This window comes from Rhinichthys klamathensis, unplaced genomic scaffold (genome assembly GCF_029890125.1).
Source record: "Rhinichthys klamathensis goyatoka isolate OS25496 unplaced genomic scaffold, OSU_Roscu_1.1 h1tg000093l_1, whole genome shotgun sequence".
In the NCBI taxonomy this organism is placed as follows: domain Eukaryota; kingdom Metazoa; phylum Chordata; class Actinopteri; order Cypriniformes; family Leuciscidae; genus Rhinichthys; species Rhinichthys klamathensis.
Window position 1 is genome coordinate 3,150,771 of NW_026606632.1, and position 19,528 is coordinate 3,170,298.

The window sequence follows — 19,528 nt, forward strand, 5'->3', positions numbered from 1 at the left end:
AAAAATTAGCACTGAAAAGGCATGGACAGGGTTATTTTCGCAGCTGACATTATTGCATATGCAATTCCTCCACGACGGCACCGATGAAGGGGAGATTTAGCCCGTGAGTGTCTTCTCCACATTTGGCATCCCCCCCATACCCCTGATTGCACATGTGTATGATGCTTGTGATGATGCTTGTGTATGACCATGAGCAGAGTATGGATTCTTCCACGATCTCGACACCTTAGTGTGGAGATCTGAAAAGAACGAAAGATGGCGGCGAGGAGGCTGAACTCATGTTGATGTGAGGAAGCAGTAATCCAATTTAGAGAGCACGACCACTTGCCACCTATGCCATCTCAACCTGCGATCCCCATGACCGGAGTCACCATGCTGCCTCAACAGCAGCGGGACCCAAGCCAATTGGGTGCATAGGCTTGACCCTCTTCCCTCAAGAAAAGGACCAACCGAGATCAGGGTTTGCAGCATGTAAAGCGTTCGCAATGCTCACAGTCAGTCCCGTCGAAATATAATATCGTATGAATATCGTATGCTTCTCTCATGCACATCACGCAGAACTGGTGTGAATCATCCACCGTGGTAAAGCAGGGACATGGTGTCACACATTTCCTATAACTCAACCCTGCCATTGCACATACTAACTCCTGACTGATTTAAAGGAGGAATGCAGGCACACATTAATTAAACATACGGCATCTAAAGACAAAGAAGCTGCCAGGACACTTTTTTGGCATGAATTTATGGACTCAGAATTGGAATCAGCGCCTCCACATGAGCTGGTGTATGAAGCACGTGTCTACACAGGCCATTTCTGATTCCAACATAGTGTCAATGTCATGACGCAGCATTGAGTTCCCCTCGAAAGGGAGCCTCACACTTTCTTTTTTCTGTACAGCATATAACTTAACAAAACTGCTCATATTTGTTCTATTCAGAATGTTCAGAAATCTCATTATCAGTTCAGTGTAATACAGCCCTCGCATTTGAACAGTTGTGAAGCTCGGCAATTAGGCATCTTCTTTTTCATCTACATGGCATCAGTTGCAACATTTCTGGGAAATGCACTCTGAAATAAACTCTGACATAAGTGTTCTTTCTCGTCCGCTGTGTTTCTCTAAGTGTGCAGAGGCTGTCTGGAGCCTGAAATTACCTCAGTGCTCTGCTCGTGTCACAGGGGGGTTTTAGGGAGAGCAATTACCACTGACATTTAGGGGAGTGCTCACAGGGTCAGACGTTTTTATGCAACAATGACAAATTATCTGTACATTTTTAGATCTGTGAAATGTCTCATGCAGTTATTGTATGCTTTACGTCTGCATCTGCAGCTTTATTTTAGGGGATAAAATGCATTTTAAACCAGAAGGCCTTTACATGTACAGAATTTCAAACCTGATAGATGGCCTCACAAAGGACCACTAAAAAGGTTATAGGTCTTTGCCTGGTATTACAAACCAGTGGTTTGACACAAGGGTATCACCGATGGGGAAAAATCTGTGAGGCAAGGGAGATCTTTAAGAGCGTTGCAACAAACCTCTTAACTGTCACCCTTAGGCTACCTAAGAGTTTATACAAAGCATTTCACAATGTTTTCTGGTAAAACAGCATTGGTTGAAAGCACTAACTTTTAAACCAGTTTAACCTTTACTACAACTATACAGATGCATTACAAAATTTGATGGAGATAATTAAAAGGGGTTGCACACCAGACGCTTCTCGGGAACATAGAACATAGAAGGGATTTTCACACAGCACTTAACTGTTACTGATGTTCTAATACACTTAATTTAGAAGTGGGATTAGCGCCGTTTTTTCCCAGTGTTATGAAATTCTGCTCCACAGCACAAACATGTTTGAGTTCAGTAAATTATTTACATTAAATTGTTTTGGGTTAAATGGTTACCAAGGACTTAATTGCAATGCATAACAGACCGCTTAATAGAGCACTTTAAAACAGCACAGTTAAAGGGAAATACTTAATGATGAACTTAAAGGGATAGTTCACCCCAAAATGAAAATTAGCCTCACTTTTATGATGGATAGATGCACTTTTATGGACTTCAGAACAGACACAGCCATTCACTGCCTTTATAAAGCTTGGAAGAGGCAGGTCATTTTTCAATATAACTCTGATTGTATTCGTCTGAAAGAAGAATGTCATATACACCTAGGATAACTTGAGGGTGGGTAAAACATGGGCTAATTTTCATTTTTGGGTGAACTATCCCTTTAAGCTATTTTTTTTTTTTTTTAAACCCAAGCTGAATTAATAGGCTTGTTTGAGATGAGCAAAATCTGCGCAGAACCGATCACCGGTGATCAGCGCGAGATGCATGCCGGTTAGAAATGTGTCCGAGTGCGGTCCGCCTTGCTCTGATGTCATGCTGACGTGAGTCAAAAAAGTCTCGCGACCGCAAGGCGCACGTGTCGGATTCTGCAGTCGCGCGCAGTTGCTCTCCACCGACTGCGCTGATCAAAAGCATGATGGGAAACGACTTGCTGACGACACAGCTTAATGCTCATTGGTTTAAACAACCGTGATGTATTGTTCTCTTTTAAAATGTTTGATTTTAAAACTCTGATATCATGTTTTATGTGTATAGATTATGTGTGGATATCCCCAAACTCTCAGACAGTGCGATCTATTTGATGTAATTTTTTTTTTTTATTAAAAATAAAAACACATATCTGTAAAGAAAAAAAATGATTCATAAACATATAGGCCTATTTAAAATGGAATTAAATAAGTACTTTGAGTGTCTTGTTCATTATATTTATTTTCATATTCAAGCAACAAAACTTAAAATACATCCAGTTTATTAGCAACACCGTGCACGAGTGTGAATCCCGTGAATCCCGCGATATCCGCCTTTGATCTCACAGGTGTCTGATCCACTGCGAGAAGAGCGATCTGTCCGGCTTGCCTGCGCTTTTTTCACTCCTCCTCTCACTGCAGCCGCCTACTCTCGACTACATTTCAGGCGAGGCAAGGCGCATCTCAAACAAGCCTAATGTTGGCACTGGCAGCAAGTATTTGAATGTTGGCACTGGCAGAAAGCTCATTGGCTATTGATACAGCAGGAACTAATCAGCTGTGCCCTATAGAGAATTATGTGATTGCAAGCTGATTGGGGTAGGGACTTATCAGCCTGCACAATGAGTTTCATCACAGAAATGGAAGCTTTAGCGTTAAGTTCTGCCAGGAAGACTCAATTGCTACGTCATTTATTACCTTCTCATCTATCCAATCATGTCTAATACTTGCGGTATAAAAGACCGGTACTTACACATGTTTGAATTCGCAGATGCTGACGCTTTCATTTACCTCCATCCTCCACACCACCTCCAAGATGGTTCCTTCCCCTCCATCCTCCCTACCACCACCAGGATGGTCCCTTCCCCTCCATCCTCCCCACCACCACCAGGATGGTCCCTTCCTATACCTCCCAGGGGGTCGGCTGCGCCCCTGCCTTCGTCTTCAGGCAGGAAATGCAGAGTCCGGACCCTCGGATTGCGAGCTATGGACGGGGCCTACGCCAAAGAACTTTATTGCTTGCTGGGCTATCAATAAATGTATTTATTGTTACAGTATTTATTCTCTTTCAGTATTTAGAGTCTTTCTGGTAGAACTCGTTTTTCTGTAATGTCAATGTGTTTGGTCTTGGTGGAATAGATCTGCTACACTAGGTCTTAAAAACAAAGTGCTTTGAACTATTTTATTTTTAAAAATCTGTAAAGGGATATGTAAAAGTCACTGAGTGACTGATTTGAAAAGTTAAATGAAATTAACAACAAAGTACAACAAAGGTGGCAGGGCTATTAGTTTGCATTTAGCTCAAACTCCAAGACTTAAAGCAACTTAAAGTCGCCCTACAGGTTGGAAGCGGAATTGTCCATTACCGCTGTCGTAAATAATTTGACTTACCACAGCCTACTGTCGCACGCATGCTTGCTGTTTATCCAGCACCGGCTTTGGAATGAACGATGTCCACAGACAAGGTAGAGTATGTTGCATGATTTCATGAAAGTATGATGTATTGTGACATCAGAAACAAAGAAAAACTAAATAATGACTATTATCATGCTTGACGTAAAGCAAGTCAAATTTGTAGTTTTATTATGTCTCATTTGAACTACAGAAACGTGACCCGGTCTGGTAAACTTGCATAGTGTGTTTATAGCAGATATAGCGAATCAGATATAGCGGCTGCAAAGCGAATCCAGAAGTGCCTTTCACCCTGTTACGACTTAATGAACCACTGAAACGATTTTGAAAACATTATTTTGAGGGAAAAAAAATTTCTTTAGTGTTGCTTTAATGCACAGATCGTTTGACATACAGGAGCAGATTTTTTTTCTTCCGTCCATTGCTATGGTAATCGCTGTAAATCGGGTTCAGTCACACATTTATAAATGGTTATCAATCCAAAAACTTTGCAATGTGTATTTAGCTGCATGAAAAATATACAGTCTATTATATACGTAAGATAGCAAATGTTGAAGCTGAAGCTGTCAATTACAACGCGAGGTAAAAAGCTGCACTCTTGCAAAACATCTCCAATAGTATCCAGCTGCAGCCCTGCAGCACCCACACAAGTTTCAGGACACATGTCTCAGGAAGGAAGTGAAGGGGCGGAGTTATTAAAACATAACAACATGGCGAAGAGAGCATGGTGAGTTGTAAACATTTTTTTTTTTAAGGATAACAGTTTACAACAATAATTTTTTATTGTAATAATCCAGTAAGATATTTGGATGCACAAGGAGCCTTTATTGAATGCACTAATTAATATATGATCATTGTATGAACCTGCACGGCTCTATTTTTACTGTATTTAAAATTCTAAGATAATACTGATATTGCACTATCCCCCTGCACTTTGTAATTTCCACTGTATTGCCAGACTAAACATATAGCAGTATTCTGTTTTTAATATACATTTCTTCACTCTGTGTTTATATGTCATGTGAGTGTTGTAGCCTGTTGTAGTTAAAGGAGCTGTATGTAAGATTGTGGCCAAAACTGGTACTGCAATCACTTTCAAATTACTGTAGAGTGGTGTATCCCTTCCCCCTCCCCCCTGACTCGAGGTTGCCAGATAGGCTGCAGGATCCAGCAGGAACGTAGGCTGCTACAAGGAGCTTTCAACTAGAGCAGAGCTGGCAACCCGGATGCCGAAACACTACTGACTTCGTGATTGGTAGATAGGTGGAGGGTGGGGCTTCAGGCCAAAACACAACATGACAACATCAACATCAGTTGAGGGCTGCAACTTCACTTTTTAAATGACAATATCGTGGCCGTACTACTGTTGTCAGTGAAATAAGTATTTGAAATGAACATGATTTCTTAATGTCGAGAGACACATCAGGGCCATTTTATGATTAATTGAAAAACATTTCTTACATACAGCTCCTTTAATGAGTGTTGTAATTTGAGAGCCTCATTGTTACCAAGTCAAATTCCTAGTTTGTCTCTGCAAACATGGCCAATAAAGCTGATTCAAGATGATTCAAGATTCAAGATATCAACCAAAAAAATGTGTGTTACAGGACAGAAAACCACCAAACCAAGGAGATGTGAAGAACAAGCTACATCCAGCAGTAGTGAGGTATTTACCAGTATATATGTGTTATTGCAAATATTACAAATATGAAATATTAAAACTTCATTATTCTTTGCCATTTTATAATGAATGGCATGTAATTGGCGTGCGAGATCTGCATCTCACACTCCGCCCCGCGGCGCAGGTATAAATACGGAAGTAGATGCACGCACCATTTGCTTTTCGCTGAGGATCTGAGCAGAGCCCAGAGTCAGCGATGGTCCAGCAATAGTGGCGAAGGGACTATGTCCTCCGTTCCCTCCTTCATGGAACGGTGGTTTGCATACGCAACCAGGACGTTCCCTTTCAGTCGAGAACGTCAGACATTGTCGACGTTGACTGAAATGGGATCCATCATTGAAAACGACAGTAAAGCTGCCACCTTCCAGTGGATTCGTCTCTAGACAAAGATCCTCCCGACATTTTTAGCGGAAAAGGACAGGGCTTAGGCCAGGAAGTCACTGCTGTTCCACAAGACTGAAAGCGGCTGTCTAAGGAAGGAAGGGTACGCTACGGAAGCCATATCCTGCCAGTAGGGAGGTAACATGTGGAGAATACACATATGAGGTGAATTGCATAACATATGGAATGTCACTGGGGTGGCTCCAGCCTAAACAGGGGGGGGACAACACCGAACAGCGACTGCAGAAAGAACTCTGCCAAGGGAAGACACGGGCTCGCCGTAGGGAGCCATACCGTGGAAGAATAAACAAATGGGATCACCATAGGAATCACAACATATGGACCCAGCCTAACACAGGTTCCACACTGCTTACGAGTGGAAGGCCTAACACCGGACGCTCCGCCACGTCCAATGCCGAAGGGGTGTGGAGGAGGAACTCAACGGGGTTCGGTTAAGGGCAACTCAACTGAAGCAGAAATGGCGCACGTATCCAGTCCATAGGAGGGGAATTGCGAAGCAAGTCGACACTTCGTGCGGGCTCACGGTGTAAATTGGCTTCTATGTGAAGAGAGCACACGGTAACTGGCTCGACACGTAGGCTATAGAATCTAGCGAACATATTAGGTGTCGCCCAGCCCGCAGCTCTACAGACATCTGTCAGCGAGGCACCCTGCACCAACGCCCAGGAAGCGGCTTGTGGAGTGAGCCAGGGGGGGCAGGGTTCACCTTGGGATTCATACGCCAAGATGACGGCATCCACTATCCAGTGGGCCAACCTCTGCTTGGAGACCTCCCTTCCCTTTCTACTGACCTCCGTAACAGATGAAGAGCTGATCTGAGGTCCTGAGACTTTGCGTTCTGTCCACGTACAGGCGCAGAGCGCGGATGGGACAGAGAAAAGTCAGGATGGGTCTTTCCTGCTCCGGGGGCAGCGCTTGCAGGTTCACCACCTGGTCCCGAAAGGGAGTGATAAGAACCTTGGGCACATATCCAGGCAGGGGTCTCAGGACAACGTGAGAGTTGGCCGGCCCGTTTCAGCATAGCTGACAATTCTGGATCCAGCTCGGGCAACGTTATGCTCCCAGAGGGACACAACGTAGTCGAGTCATCATCTACAGAGGCCAGCTCACCCTCCGATGCTGCAATCGGCGTCCTGTCCTCTGGGGGAGCCCCGGGTAATGGGGACTCGCGCTTCGCTGACGAAGACGAGTCTTGATCTCAACACTGCGACAGTCATATTTCGCAATGGGAACATGAAGTGTCCACAAAAGCTGACTCAGCGTGCTGTAAGCCCAAACACGTGATGCAACAATTGTGACCGTCAGAGAGAGACAGGGAACAACCACATCCAGAAACGAATGGGCGGAGAGACGAGCACAGAGATCATACTATCCTTACTAATAGTGATATTAAACACATTTTAAAGGGACACTAAGTAAGAATTACCCCCATCTAGTGGTGAAATAGTATTTTGCATTCAAACGAATTTTGCTCTCCAGCGCCTCGCTTTTTCAAGTGCGTATTGCATCTACGGTTGCCGTTATGTACCAAAAATGCTATGACAGGATGTCTTGTAGTAAAGACTTCATCGAGTTTTTCTCCGGGTGAACAGCAACATGACACAACGAACAAACGAATGTTACAGTATGAGTTGCTGAATAAAGCAACTCATAAGACCACACTGAAAAACATGAACTGTTGTAATTAGTAGTAATGCCGCCTTTATTCGTTATATTTTCTAAATTACGTGATTGTTAGATATCATCATCGGATGATTCAGCAGTAGGGAGAGGAAGAGGGAGAGGTAGAGGGAGAGGAAGAGGACAGAGAGGCAGTGGATCAGTGGGATCTAGGCGAGGAGATGGACGACGAGGAGCGCGAGAGTCAACACAACGACGACAAAGATGCCCGGCAGCTACAAGAGACGATCAAAATAGAATTGAAAGTTTCCAAAGGCAGCGAAGAGAAACGACCGAGGTTTGTACAATTTATGTGTCTAGCAGTAGTATAAATTAATTGTAATTCTCAGTACAATCTTATGCACATAGCAAATTCACAACTTGAGCTAATATTAAAAACTTGAAGTAGCCTTAGGTGTGCAAACCATGCAAAAACAATCACTATCTCTATATTCTTACTGAATTTATAGGTTATAAAGAGTAAACTTACAAACCTTGTTTTTAGCACCTTCTAAATAGCAGCTATTGAGTAAAGTAATCAATAGCTGCTATTGAGTAAAGTAGCCTAATCAATAGCTGCTATTCATCAAAGAGCCTGTTTAACTTTTTTGACTATAAATGTTATACTGTCTATATAATAAAATACACAACCAAGCAATGACAAAAAAAATAATTAAGACTGTAACATTGACTTAGCTGTCGAGGAGAAAGCAGGCAACTTCAGCGTCTCTTCTGAAATCTTTCTGCTGCATTAGCTCTTTCCACCTTGAAAACGCTATCCCGACATTTACTCTTTTTTTTTTGCAATCTCCGGTCAACGTTTCCTTTTTCGTTCAAGTCTGGCCTTTTTTTGGGACGAGGATGTCTTCTCCTGTGGCTCGGCATATGTATGGTCCGCCATTACAAATAATAGAGCAATCAGCAATTATAGGAGTGCAATACAGCCGTTTAAACTTGCCGGGAATGCGCCTCTCACTGCTCTCCTCCTCCGTTTCTACTGCTTTCAGTCACGTGACGCTGGCTCTGAGTCTGAACGAAAACGCGTTGTGGAAACGCGTTTGGTTGGTACTTTTTGACCCTCTCTGCTATTATAGTTTTTCAAGATGGCGGAACGACATGGAAGCCTCCGTGAACCTACCCGTCCCATGTACATAAAGATAATAAATTCTTCATTTACGAAGATAAGTCAGATAATTTGCAGAGGTATTTGTACACCATTGAGGACATATTTATGAATAAAAATATTGATTTCAGATAATAAAATACCTAAAAACCTACACAGTGTCCCTTTAAGGCTTAATATTAGGAAATGTGCAATAAAGATGTACTCCAAATAAAGTTTAATTATAGTTATATCAGTAAGTCTCAAGTGATATGCCAGTAAATATGCTAATGGATATGTAGTATACTTAGTATGAAATACATGTATTTTATATACATTTTGGTATAGATTTGTTCACTGTGGAAACATGCGTGAATGCATATTTCACATAAAGTGTCCTCATATTTGCAATGCTTAGCCACTATACTCGCACAGCAACTATGTATACTGCTTGCTGCGGCTGTATAAACACAATAACATATTTGCTGCTGCTATATGCTAAGTAATTTACACCTGCATCAAATACACAACTGTAAAACATGACTCTTGGTTATGAAACCAAGGTGGAATCATTTAGGATTAAAGCAAACCATGCGATAATGCAGAGTGATAAGCAATTAAGAATGCTAATCTTATCTTGGATCCCTGATAGCACAGGTACATCACCAAGAAATCTGCATTTACATCTGCAAGATCTATATTTTAGAGTGTTTGCTTATGCAAAGACATTTCCTGTCAGATGTTAAATAGACATTTAGAAAATGTCTTTAGAATGTGTGTAAAACTTTTTCTAAGATGTTTCTCAGATGTGTGTACACAACAGATGATTTGGTGAAAAGTAGAGAACAACACAGCCATTCCTTTCAACAAAAACAACTAGAGAGTGTATTTGTCTGTGTGTCAGTGTATGCGCACACTGGAGGGTTGCAGCCACTGGGCTATAATAATATTCGTAGATCTAGCCTATATGACGTGGTTGTGTATGATATACACTGGTCAAAATCGGGCAGACTCCCCAAATTTTTGAAACATGTTTGAAAATTATCGTGGGTTGGGAGGTGCTTGTAAATTACTCGGCTCGACTCCTAATTCCTCTCACACAATGACCATACGAGCATCAACGATTTCTACGCGATTTCTCCCGAGAGAAAAAAAAATTACCTGTGAGCTCCTACAACAGCAGGAAACAAACAGCTGTGCTATAGAATGATGTGATTGCAAGCATTTGGTTAAGGAGTTAGTTGGAAAGTGTATGATGACTACTGTTTTAAAATCTGTTAAAATTTTGAACCTTTAACCTTATTACAAGATCTGAGGTACCATTCATGTCTCTATACAGTGTGGCAAGAATCAAATGCTAAAGTTCAGTACTTAAGGTTGAGGGTTTGTTCAAATCCCTTAACTATGAGCAATAATAATAGTGATGCTTGCCTTAGCAAACAACGCCACGGTTTCTAAGAGCTAAAACACAGGGACACTGGAATTCACACAAGCCAGAGTGTTTATCAGAACTCACTGAACCATAACAGGATGCCAGTGTACTCATTACACAGTGAAATTATCAGGGTCACGTGAACATCAATTAAACGGCCAATAAAGATGTCACTTCATTATTTCTTTATATCAGGTGTAGACACCAGCTGCTGAACAGTGAGTGTAACCATGGCAACTTCAGACTGCTTTGGGAAAACGTGTATTCCTCAGGGCCTTTAAAATGGCACAGGGATTCATATCAAATGCATTCTCTTTTACCATATCCATATTGTGATTAAGTGACATTTATTTATTGGAATTGGCGGTGGGCTCTATTTGCACAGGTTGCCATGTTTTAATCATTTGGGCATTCATCGTGACAAGCTTAGATATATATGTGGTCTCTCCATGAACTTCCCATCACAAGGTCAGTGTCAGTGTCCAGCGCCTGATCCAGACAAACACAGCAGTGTTAGAAAACCTGCCAGGATTTGTCTCACTGCCTCAAGGTCCTCATAAAGGCACCGGTCAAAAACATCTCAAAACCTGCAGTTTGATGTGTCTAAAATCATCCTCAGTTGTGGGTCTTTGAACCATTAAAACATCCTGCAAGTGTCCTAGCTTAACATGTCCTACTCAGTATAATACTTTTTCTAAAAAAAAACATTTGTTTAACCATGCTTGTTAGGATGCTGTGGGATTTGTGACTTCACTAGCAAATTTGCATATGAATGCATCTAGAGCAAGACATCATGAATACTTTGACATCATTGCACCATAGACCATGCCCAGATTGTTTTGTAAATAAGGCACAGTCTAATGAAAATTTCGCAAGGAAACTTGATAAACCATGCTATATTGCAAAGCACAAGTAAACAATTTTATAATGCCTTCTCTGTAAGTTAAAATTGAATAATGAATGGATTTTTTCAACAAACTTAGGGGCCGTTTACACGATACTGTTTTCAACAAAAAATGGAAAACTTTTTGTCCGTTTTGGCAGTTACAATGGCGTTTTGGGGGCCTGAAAACACAAACTTTTAAAAATAGGTTTCAAATTGCAAGTTTTTGAAAATTATACCATTATCGTCTCCATAAACTACACAAATGCGAAATTTGTGAAACCGGTGACATCATGCGCATACACATGCGTATTACGTGTTCAGGCGCATATGTTTCTTTACAAAGTGACATTGGGAGCTAATATCCAGGCATTTATAATACTGTGTTTTTAGTAGTTTACGTGGATCTGTGTGAATGGGGAACGTTTTGACAATGTTGTTGTCTGTACGCAAAAAAATGCAAAGGAAAAACTTTTCCGTCATTTCAAGTCAACATCACTGTCGTGTAAACATACCCAAACTCACATGAAAAAGCGAGGGGCTTTAAATATTTTATTGAGTTCATAGTATCATAGTAGTGGCTGAGACATCCCTAAAATATAATTTTAGACAGAGGGCCAGAATAAGGGTTGAAAATAATAATTTTTGAGAATATATGACTGTTTTTTGTAAAAATCAATATACACTCACAGAAAGCATATTTGCCCTTAATCCAATGTGGACAGGACTGCGGATGAACAAAATTTAGATTATATGACACATGACTCCACACATGACTCACAAAACAGACTCTCAGAGAAGATTCTGATATTAGCCTGTAGCAGGTTAAGCTAACAAGTCGATTTAAAGCACACAGCTTGGACAGAATTCTCTTTTCTTTACACATTATGGGATTGCCTTCTCTGAAAGATACATGTACTGCTATTTCAAATTACCTTAGGAGCTATAATAGTTTGCTACATAAAATTTGAGACAACCTTCATTGTGAGTACAGTATGTCATTGATGCTGTGTATGCAGCTCACTAGGATTTACAGTATTAAAGACTGCTTTACTGGAGGTGGGGATTGATTATCTTTGCTTGAACTGGGTCTGTCTCTTCATGCATGCGAATCCAGAAGTTCTCTCAAATTATCTGTTCTGTCTGGCTCTGGGACAGCAACAAGGGACACACAGGGTCCAGAGGACACAGCTGTCAGAAAAAAAAACTTCCTTTAACAGAGAGTAATGAGTTCACAAGAGAGTAAATAAAAGAGAGCAATAAAAAAAAGTGATGTGAAGTGAAAGAGGACTTGTGTGGATAATGATTGTTATGGATACTATTGTGGTATTTCTTTACTTCACATTTCTTGGTTTTATCATTTTTACGTGTCACTTATATTCAGTGTTGCTTTTCATTTAGCAGATGTTTTTCATAACTTTCATTATTAAGTCATAAACATTTTTTATTTTTTTATTTTTAAATATTATTAGTGCTGTTAAACGATTAAAATATTTAATCGCGATTAATCGCATTAATGACATAGTTAACTCGCGATTAATCGCAATTAATCACACATTTTTATCTATTCTAAATGTTTCTTGATTTCTTTTTGTCCCATTATTTTTTCTAATTTTAATGCTCTTATCAACATGAAAAAGCAGATCGGCTTGCTTTGTGCAAATGTTTTTTATTGAAAACAACATTGACAATACTCTGTTCAATTTCACACTAAAACATTCTCACTTGGAGCAAATTATCTCTCTCACAATGTAACACTGTCCATCAATAAAAGGGTGAAAGAAATACTTGACGAGGTCCTGATATTGACGAGGGGGCGGATAATTTGCATCAGCTGTGTGTGTGCTTGGCCATCAAGTTGTATTTTAGACTGGACGTGCTACGATGATAGCTCAGTTCACAACGACAAAACACACAGATCACTTTGGTCTTGTTAATGGGACCATTTGGCAACTTTTTAAAAGTAAACTTTCAATTCAGAATCTTATTGGCATCCATTTCGGCGTCTCACGCTCGTCATCCACTCAAAACGTAACGTTAACCTACTATTTGGCCGGCTCGCAACAAGTGTGTTTTCGGTCTAGCTAGATCCGGAGCTAGAACAGAACGCGGAATGCGCGGCGCTACGCCAGTTTTCAAAACTTTTTGAATGGCAAAAAGTTTATATTGGTCGCGCTGGTAATCGTCACAGCGGCAAAAGTTGAACTATTTTTAATTTTGACCGCGGTGTGCGCGCCGCTGTGCTTGCACTTTGGTCGACAAAGCAAGAAAACGTCCTCGCGCGGCGCAAGCCATTGAAATGAATGGGTTTCGCAGCGCCGCGCATGCCGCGTCCTGTTGCAAAAGCATGTGAAAAAAAGTTTGCTAGGCCAAAAAGACTGTTAATCTGGCGCTAAAAAAAATTATCGCGTTAAAATGGGTTTGCGTTAAGGCCGTTAATAACGCGTTTAACTGACAGCCCTGATTATTATATTTTGAAATGTTTAACAGATCATAATTAAAATGAAAGTACATTCAAATACAATACATATATTAAATATAAATATAATATCAAAGTTTAATCAATAAAGTCACAAAAATGTCTCTATTTGTACAAATTGCTGCACATCCATTTCTTCTTTGTCCTAGCATGTATCCCATATAGGGTCCGTTTGTTCGCATGCATTTCGCCACTTGGCTCGATCCAGGGCATCATCGGTGGTGATATTGACTGTGCGCATGGCTTCTTTGGCCGGCCCCGCTGTCATCGTCCAGGTGGTGATAGATAATAGCCTCTTTTCACCACTGTCTCATCGCCACTTTTGATGACGTGGCCATACCAGCGGGGTCAGGCTTCACGCATCTTTTCAACTATGGGTGCCAAGCCCATGCGCCTTCGGACGTCTTCGTTCACGACATGGTTGAATCGCGTGAGGCCGAGGGACCAGCTGAGCATCTTCGTTCCCATAACGTGGAGGGCATGCTCATGTTTGGTGGTGGCTGGCTAACACTCGGAACCGTACAACGCGACTGGGTGTACAACGGTTTTATAAATCTTGCCCTTGAGTGGTATGGGCATTCAGCGGTCACAGAGAATGCCCATGACTTGTCGCCATTTGAGCCATGCCGTGTTGACTCGGGCTTGGGCCGTCAAGGAGGGAGTCGCCGTCGCCGTCGCTCCGAATAAGCGAACCGAGATATTTGAATTCGGTGACTTTGTTTAATGGCTGCCCTCTAATTTTGATTGTCCCGTAGGTCTGGGGTCCGCACTCCATATACTCAGTCTTTTTGATGTTGAGGTGCAATCCATGCGCGTCCAACCGCTCATTCCAGTCTTGCACTTGACGTTCAAGCCTCGGGCTTCGTCAGCTTGGAAGATGTCGTCGGCGAATAGAAGTGACCAGGGCTGAGACGCCTAAATATCCCCTGTGGCAGTGTACAAGAAAAGGATGAAAAGGAGCGGGGAGAGGGCGGATCCCTGGTGCACGCCGACGGTGTTCGAAAACGATTCGGACAGGCCTGCAGGACATCGGACGACGCTGGTGGTGTTGGTGTAGAGGAGCTGGATCCACCATACGTACTCTTCGGGGGCACTGTGAGAGCCTAAGGAATACCAGATGAGATCCTGGGGGAACACGGTCGAATGCTTTCTTGAGGTCGAAAAAGGCCATGTGCACTTGCTGGTTCTTCTCCCGGGTGCCTCTCCAGCAGCAGCCGAGACGGAGTGGATCGCATCAGTAATGCCGCTTCCTCTAACAAATACGCACTGATTGAGACTGATGGAGACGGGTGTCAATTACACGCTCGAATATCTTCATGGCATGGCAGAGCAGGCGAATCAGGTGGTAGGTGTGGCATTCGCCGACGTCGCCTTTGCCTTTCGAGATCGGGACCGTAACTCTGGCAGCCCTCGTTGAGGGAGTGGTGCCCTCATCAATGATCTTATTAAACAGTCGGGCAAGGACTTCAGTGCCTAGGCGTCCGAGTAGCTTCCACGCAGGAATGTTGTCGGGTCCCGGGGCCTTTCCTTTCTTCATCTTTTTGACAGCAACCTCGACCTCGGCAGGGCTGATCTGCGGTACCGGCCCGGGGATTGGGATGCCGCTTGTGGATGCGGGAATTCCTTGTTGCACATCGAGTCAAAGTACTCTTTCCAGCATTGCAAAATGGCGGGGGGAAAACGGATGACTTGGTGGTCGGCATCTTTGATATTCATTACTTGACCGATGTCCAGTGTTGAGCAATGGCGGGCGTTCGCGAGTTTATAGATTCGGTTGGCTCCTTCAGGTCTGTTGAGCTGGGCATAAAGGTCGGCGTGGTGATGGGCCTTCGCGGTTGCCACTGCCTTCTTCGCTATTGACTTCTGTTGTCTGTACTCATGCCAGTCGTCGGCCACCCGTGAGAGACGCCACAACTTGAACGCGGCCTCCTTCGCAGCTTCTTAAAACTTGTCGGTCCACCACCAGACCTGCTTGTCTACGAATCGTCACCCTGGCTTGGTCGCACCGAGGCTCTCTCCCGCCACGTCACGGATCGTCTTAGTCATGTTTGCCCAGAGTGTTTCAACAGGCTGGTCGCCGTCAATGGCGGGCGGCAATATGGGTGTTGAGCGCGGCAGCCAGTTGTGTTGTCTTCACTTGATCTTCGGTCAGAGGCCAAGGTCAAGGGCTAGTAGCCGGTGTTGGGAGGCAATTGTCTCAGATGGATCCACCTTGGCATCCATGACCAGCTTGAAGTCGCGCCGTCGTATAAGCCAATAATAAATCCGGGTGGATCGTCCACTGCTGATATAAGTGGCGAGATGGGAGTCACGTTTCTTGAAAAACGTGTTGGCAATGACCAGATCATGGGCCTCTGCGCAATTGAAAATTTGACCGCCCCCTTCATTTCGGGTCCCATAGCCTTGTCCGCCATGTGCCTATTCGTACCCGTCTCACGCAGCCCCAACATAGCCATTGAGGTTGCCGCCGATCAGGAGATCGAAGGTGATCGTCGAACTGACACCAGAATTCCTTCTTCTTGCCTTCAGCGCACCTGGTCTGGGGGGCATAGCAGGAGACCACCCTCAGGATCACTGACCCAGTGTCGATCATGATTGACATGAGGCGATCCGAGATGCGGTTGACCTCAACGAGATTGCTGCGCAGCTTCTCGCTGACGATGGTCGCCACTCCATTTCGGTTGTTTGTCACTCCATAGCAGTGGTGGACGAAGTACACATACCATATACTTGAGTAAAAGTAAAGATACTCAAGGTAAAATATTACTCAAGTAAAAGTGGAAGTGCTGCCTTTAAACATTCACTTGAGTAAAAGTACAAAAGTATTTGCCTTCAAATGTACTTAAGTATCCAAGTACTTTGATTTTTTTTTTTATGGCTATAATGTCCTATTATAATTTGTCACAAGACTCTTGCTTAACTCAGTCTAAGTGAAGACTAATGTCACTCTTGGCACACCAATCTATTAATGAAATGACATTAATTAGTCTGATATATATATATATGTATATATATACTATATATATATTAATATAATATATATGTATATATATTTGAATTGAATTGATTTTGTGTGTGTTTCATTTTGGAGGGAATGGGACTGTTCCCATAAGGTATGAAGCATTTACAGTATTTACTGTATATATTTTTCTATGGTCATAATTATTAACATCTTAATGTTATGATATATTCACATAAACCTGCACAATGCCATTAAGTATATATATATATATATATATATATATACACACACACACACATATACACTCACCGGCCACTTTATTAGGTACACCTGTCCAACTGCTCGTTAACACTTAATTTCTAAGCAGCCAATCACATGGCGGCAACTCAGTGCATTTAGGCATGTAGACATGGTCAAGACAATCTCCTGCAGTTCAAACCGAGCATCAGTATGGGGAAGAAAGGTGATTTGAGTGACTTTGAACGTGGCATGATTGTTGGTGCCAGAAGGGCTGGTCTGAGTATTTCAGAAACTGCTAATCTACTGGGATTTTCACGCACAACCATCTCTAGGGTTTACAGAGAATGGTCCGAAAAAGAAAAAACATCCAGTGAGCGGCAGTTCTGTGGGCGGAAATGCCTTGTTGATGCCAGAGGTCAGAGGAGAATGGCCAGACTGGTTCGAGCTGATAGAAGGGCAACAGTGACTGAAATAACCACTCGTTACAACCGAGGTATGCAGCAAAGCATTTGTGAAGCCACAACACGCACAACCTTGAGGCGGATGGGCTACAACAGCAGAAGACTCCACCTGAAGACTCCACGCACGCACGCACGCACGCACACATACATACATACATATATATATATACGCACGCACGCACGCACGCACGCACGCACGCACGCACACACACACACATACATACATACATATATATATATATATATATATATATATATATATATATATATATATATATATATATATATATATATATATATATATATATATATATTCTATATTCTATGTTATGGGAGCAGCCAATTTCCCTCCAAAATTAAACACAAAAACGTATTAATGCAGTGTTTCTGCTAGGCTACTCCCCAGAAAAAAAAATCATTTTAGTGGCAAGTTAACGTAAGCAATGTACATTATGTGTCAATACTTACCTATAATTGCTGCAATAATAGCTGCTGCTCTCTGTCCCGCTTAAAATGATTGTCAACGCGATGTGTTTGGAACTATTGAGAGCTACACGAATAACGTGACCGCGCGGCGGCGAAATCACTGTCACAACCATCTATGTTCACAACTCTCATATTTAACGGCTCTGGTTCGCACTTAGTAGATACCGCCAAGGCAAGTTCAAAACAAAGCGCGCGCGCTGTACTGTGATTGGTGGCTCGTTTGACCAGTTACGTTTTACTGATTTTGAAAATGTAGTAGAGTAAAAAGTAAGATATTTGACTTTGAAATGTAGTGGAGTTAAAGTAAAAGTCTCCCAAAATTTAAATACTTAAGTAAAGTACAGATACGCAAAAAAGCTACTTAAGTACAGTAACGAATTGCATTTACTTCGTTACTGTCCACCACTGCTCCATAGTAGTAGAGCTTGTACCCTTCTCCAATGTCTTTCGCCTTGGCGCCTTTCCATTTCGTTTCTTGTATGCAGGCGATATCGACACGCCGGGTTTTAAATGAGTCGGCCAATTCACGGGTTCTACCAGTAAGCGTGCCAATGTTTAGGGTTGCAAATCGTAGATGTCGGACTAGCCTCTTCAGCCTGCCCTGTCCTTGAGCAGGAAACCCTCGTCCACTTTTTTTGATGGCAGGATTTGGCTGGATGGGACAGCGCCACCTGTGGGGGACGCCCTAGCATTCGGATCCAAATGTCGTTTAGGCATTGCATTTTTTGATGCGACAGGAAGTTTCGGTCAGCCGATGCGTCACACTGTCTGTCACTGACCACCCTCACCCTTATTACTAAATTCATCCCATAGGAAAATGATCTCTGCCAATCAGATTAGATTATTTGGCTATATTATTTGACTTTATTTGAGATTATTTAAATTCTTTATTATTACAATTTTTCAAGAAATTCATATGTACAGTTATATTTATTTTCCAACAGCACTTGTTTCATGCATTGAATAATGAACCAGATTACGATGAGTATTGTAAATTGACTGGTCTGTTATGTATTATTTAATCATTGCTATGACTTAAGTGCTACTGAATTGTAACTAAATAGTTTTTTCCCTAAAGTTGCAATGTTATGAAAGTAGTGACTGATCATTTCTTCTGTATTGTAAAGAACATCCGAGTGAAACGGATTATCGTAAAAGTAAAAAATGTTGGTTGGGAAATGGTAAGTAAGGGGCGGGTTTTAACCAGATTAAATGATTGGAGTAGTCCGGCATACATTATCAGATCAAAGTCTGTCATTTCACCGGAAGAGTGAAAAAAATGATGAAACACATACAAGAATGAATCATTCACAATAAGATCAATACCAATACAAAATAGTGAATTTTTATTTAATGTCGACTTAAATAGTGTTTATTCTGTGTAATTTGTCTGGTGATGGATGTTGGTTGGGGAAAGAGTCCAGGTGGTCATAGCAGTTCATACTCTGCCTTGCTCTCTAGGGTGGAGACTGACAGCCACCCTGACAGCACAGACTTTTGACAGATGTATGACAGCAGATGCGCTCTCCGCTTTCATCCGCAGAGAGAGCTGCACTGACCTCAAATCAGATATTAAATATTAATATGATCCCTGATGTGTCCTTCTGTCTACAGCACACAGAGCGAGCAGATGTCACCCAAATATTGGTAAGAGGAGAGAGAAGTTTAAAAAAAAGTTGAAGATTCAGTGAATATAATTATATATTTTCGAAAGGTGGTTCTCTCTTCGAGAATAAGAGACATTAACCTTATTCAGTTTCCTGTGGTTTTCAATCAAAGCTTCTGAAATCTGCTG

General features: G+C 42.1%; 1 pseudogene; it reads right to left on the reverse strand.

Moving 5' to 3' along the window:
- Window positions 1-14,170: 14,170 nt before the first annotated feature.
- On the reverse strand, window positions 14,171-15,300 carry LOC130086062 (uncharacterized; annotated as a pseudogene).
- Window positions 15,301-19,528: the final 4,228 nt, after the last annotated feature.